This window comes from Genypterus blacodes, unplaced genomic scaffold, assembly GCF_046128005.1.
Source record: "Genypterus blacodes isolate CSIRO-AG114 ecotype Tasmania unplaced genomic scaffold, CSIRO-AGI_Gbla_v1 ptg000062l_1, whole genome shotgun sequence".
Taxonomy (NCBI): domain Eukaryota; kingdom Metazoa; phylum Chordata; class Actinopteri; order Ophidiiformes; family Ophidiidae; genus Genypterus; species Genypterus blacodes.
Genome location: NW_027466874.1, coordinates 1,320,093 through 1,325,000, shown reverse-complemented (window position 1 = coordinate 1,325,000; position 4,908 = coordinate 1,320,093). Strand labels below are relative to the sequence as shown.

Genomic DNA, 4,908 nt, shown 5'->3' with positions numbered 1-4,908 from the left:
TTTTACCTCGACTCACTCTCCCGTCGTAGTCACCGTCGTTTACGGGTCGCCCGACCTGCTGTGGTAGATTTCTGTGTTTACTAAGAATAATGAAGTAAGTGAACACTGATTGCACTTAGATGTGGAAGTAGCTACACTCTCGCAGGTATATATGAGACATTAACATGTGATAAGTCTGAATCAGGTTGGGCTTTACTTGGGGGGACAATTCAGGAAATGAACGAAACGCACAGCCAATAACAGGCTCACATAGTCTCTGTACAATAATCAGTGAAGATGGAGGCAGTGTAGTTCTCTGGGCCAGTTATTTCATCTCCTGTATCAACATGTTTAGGTTTTACACATTGATACTCATGAAGCCCTCAGGATTCTGTTCTGCAAACATCTTCTTCCCATCATGCACCCTGTTGTACTCACCCACCAAAGAAGTATCAGCACTGTCATGATGCTTTGGCTCCAATAAGGTTCAAAGTGAGTCACATGGTCCCTATTACATTTAACAAAGCTACACTAGCACACATTTAAAGTTAAAGTAAAAGAGGAAGTCCGGGAACATTCAAGAAAACAAACAAAAATTCCAGAAAGGAAATAAAATAGCAAGATTTTCCGCCGGTTAAAAGTACCGACATTAGGCACAGCAAAAATATTCTTCTGCCTCTAATGAAGTCTGAAAGTCTAATCACATGACCTCACTGAGACACACATTTCGGTCATTTATGTTGCTGCTGTTGTTATTTTACATTGAATCCATCCTGTCCCACAGAAGCAACAGAAGAAAAATGTGTTGTACAAATGTTTGAAGTCATTTTCAGCATGATGCAAGTCTCCCAAACCCCCCAAATGACAATTTAAAGATGTTCTTTCTCAAATGGAGTTGTGTATGTAACCAAATGTAAAGCCTGGGAATTGTTTACGGTATAAAAAATGTGTTTTCAGCATTTGCACTCCTTTTCAATAAGCTAAATAAAAACAATTTCCTGAGTATTTGAGGAGAATATTCTGTATATTTTCAGCCAGATATATTTTCTTTAATGCATGTGTCAGGCTGTATTGTATAAACAGACCTGGCTGAGTATGACATCACTGTTGGTGGTATGTTACTGTGTTCCACACGAATGTAACTTCCCTCTTTAGATTTTCAGATTAAAGTTTGAGCTGCACCTGCATTGTGTCCCCATGTGACATCATTTCATCAACACTCATATGGAATTTTAATATAAATTACTATATCATATATATAAATATATAATTCTAATATATAAATCATTATTAACTATTTTTGCACTAATGTTAAATCTCGCCTGTACTTTTGGCTTAGTATTTATGCTTAAAACTCTTTATAAAAACATCACAGAAACACAGGAAAGCTCACAATTATTCTAGACACCTTTAACATGAGATACCATGTGTTTAAAGAAAAAAATATATAATCATAAATGAAAATACAGGTAAAAATCCACCCGTTTTTTAATAAACGAACATGAAATTTTGGTACTTATAAATCAATATCTTTCCACAAAACTGTAAGCAATACATTTTCTGTTCACAGTGCACCTGTCTACATCCGTACCAGATTTCAACCATCTAGACCCTGTGGATCATATTTTATTGATATTTTACTCAAGTGTGGTCATCTTCCATGCAAGGGTAAGGGGAGCACAAAAAAATTCCCAATATTTTTATTTATATTTCTTTTTTCATGGAATCTCTTGGTGAAGATGTCTACAACAATTGTGTTTCTGTGATGAGAGTTGTAAGCATAGATACCGAGCCAAAAATAAAGGCGAGCTTTAACAATACTGAGTAAACGACTTGAAAGTATGATCATACGGTTCAGTGTGTTCAGCGATCAGACGGAGGGATTGACCTCATTTCTATGGACACAATATAACACCACAGGAATCAAACAGAAAAGTCGGCCTGGTCGGCGGTGATTCATCGCTGCGTTTCTGAATCCATTTTGGGAGAACAGAACTGAGCTCTACTTTACTACGCATTCAGTCATTCTACTGGACAGAAATATAAACGACATTAGAGCTCGACTATAGCACACTTCTATTACCGTACTTAAGCTCCATTTGGCTCAGGCCTGCCACTGCTAGCCTTTCGGAGACAGCGCCTAATGTGGCCTCTTTTCACTCAGTGAGCAAAGTTGTGCAATCAAGAGCAGAAGTGGATCAATGTGTTTTTGTATAATTGTACATTCAGGCATTATGCCGCTTTTACAATACACATGGAAATGTGAACATTACGTCGTCTGATTACGTCTGAGTCAATGATTAATATTTAATTCCAGTGTGGGTGAGATCCAGATGAAGGCTAATCCATCAGTTTTACCAAGCTAATTCATGACTGCAGCCAAGCAGAGGAGTGGCAATTTACGCCTTTGCTCACTTTACGATGACGAAACAATTGAAAACAGAAAATTATGAAACATTCAGCGCACTGTGCTTATCAAAGGAGCCCGGCTGCTTGCTCTCTGGGGCACCAGTGATTGGACCATAATGTTAAACATCCATTCACTCTGCTGTTGTGTGTGCGTTAGTCATGGAGTGAATGTGAGTGCATGAATGTGGGGCAGCGCCAGTACTGCTCAGTAGACACAACACACATCTACAGTATCTGGGCCAGCAGAATGTAAACAAATCAACACACAGATCTCAGCCGAGCAGCGATTATCCACACAAATAATATTGTTTGAAAATAAAAAAGGAGGATGATGTCGGCGTTGGTGCGGTTGTGTTGGTGAAATGGGTCACTGCTGCTGCGAGTTGGTGACACATGCACCACTAATGCCAACAAACAGAATCTACCAAAGAAAACCCATATGAAACATAATCTCAGGAAGTAAAGGGTTGTTTTTAACACAAAATAAAGACCTTGGACATATTCTGCTCATTGATAATAATATTTTTGCATTATGTTTAAGCATAATTAAAGAAATGTAGGTATTTGTTGGATATTGTCAAAGAATTGATAATGTCCAACGATCCAGCACACACACCTACAACATACAGTAACACGCATGCAAGCGAAATAACTGCAAATAAAGTGTGTCTATTTCTTCCTCTTTTCCCAAAATAAATCAACCCAACTGCACTGCAAGATTCTCTTCAGCTGTTGTGTGAAAAGAAAACTTTCAGGATTCTATATGAGGTGAAAAAGCGTTAAGATGATTTTCTGCAGCGATTACTGGATTTCCATCAAACTGAAAGAACAAAATGTTCACATGAAGCAGTGATCCCGTGCTGTTCATATTAATCTGCCTTAATCTCTCTCTAACACTCTTCTCTCCTCTCTATGTTGCCCTCACTCTAATGCTCTCTCTCTCTCTCTCTCTCTCTCTCTGCCCTTTATCCCTTTTCTCGCCAGTCTCTGAATCAATAGTAAACACAATACCCACAGTGCAGCACTGCCTTGACTATGGATCATGTGGAGGATGGGAAGGACAGTTGATTGCCGCTCCTGTTCTGCACAGATGAAAACAACACAAAAACAATAACAAAATCCAGACTGCTTCGGTGTCACAATGACATAAACCATCAAACAAACACATTAAAAACGATCTGGAGCAATAACATTGGTATATATATGATGAACATTATTGAACATAATTTGATAAACGAATGACTGTGGCGTTTCCCTCAAATTAACAAATTATCTCATTATGTGGATCCATATGCTAAAGTTTGGATGTAAATGGACAACAAACACACAACAGCCATAATTTATGTGGAGATACTGACCTGCCTTGGAAAATAAGCCATATTCTGCATACATCGTCATCACAGCAGTGTAATATTCAGTGTAAAGATCAATATTTGCATATCAATGTATAACCTTTGACATTAGAGCGGCTCATCTGCTCGAGTATTATCTCTATCTCTTACGTTTCGTCACAAACAGAATCAACATTCTCTGGGAATAACACCAACCTGTTGCCCCCCATATGGACATTATGTTTGTTATGGTCGCCATGACAGCAGGTACACACAACTGTGTCTGTGTGATGTTGAACGGAGTCAACTATCAGTGGTGTTGATGCCTGAGCCCGAAGTCTCACGAGCCGCCGGGCTGCAGGAGGTAAACACAGCCTTTCACACTGCAGTTAATCAGTGACAAGCTCGGCTAGGAACCGACCACACACACACACTGGAACATCACGGCTTTTTAAAGCTCATTTATAGCTCATAACACTTACATACACCTCTCCGCTCTTCAAGCTAATTTAGTCAGGGACCATCTGTGAAAATATTGACTGGATACTTCAGACTTTTACACTTAAACTAGTATATTTGCTGCATGTCAGTGTGATTGATTCTCCCAGTCCGACCATCGACTCACTTCCCTCTGCTGCTCCAGAATGAACACAAGTGGATACACCACCCAAAACTCAAGATGTACTGAACAGTAGAATACAACATACACTGTATATGAACACCCCTGCTTGGTTGTTAGATTACAGACTACACTTGTGTGATTACAGAGTGGTAGGATACACTGCTAGCTACTAAAAACACACTATCACCACTGAGCAAGCAGGAAGGATGGGCAGCAGCAGCATAGCGTCCACCAGCTGAGATCAGATCCCAGCTGAGGCAGGAGACAGACAAAGAGAAGAGCAAAGAGCATGAAGGAAGGTGTTAATGGAAGTGCAGCCATCTGATGTCATTAGCAGGATAATTAACACACCTAATTAACATTAACAGGCTTTTTACCACGCCCAACTAGCACAACAACACGCCACCGAAGTGACACTGGGGCACAAATAGGTTGAGGAGCTTAGTGAATGAGATCAGTTATCACAAATGTATTCTGTGTGCCAGGAGGACAAAATGAACTCAGTGAGGAGCAGAAACAGCAGAACGCCATCAGCCCCAAGATTAAAGCACCAGGTGGTCCTGTGTA

General features: G+C 39.8%; 1 protein-coding gene across 1 annotated transcript in view; it reads left to right on the top strand.

The window, feature by feature from the left end:
* LOC143003694 (regulator of G-protein signaling 8-like) overlaps positions 1-211 on the top strand; it is a 5,227-nt gene extending 5,016 nt beyond the window's left edge. The window contains exon 4 of the mRNA XM_076154481.1: positions 1-211. This exon is cut by the window's left edge and continues 408 nt beyond it. The gene's annotated coding sequence lies outside the window, so the exon portion shown is untranslated.
* The last annotated feature ends 4,697 nt before the right edge of the window (positions 212-4,908 follow it).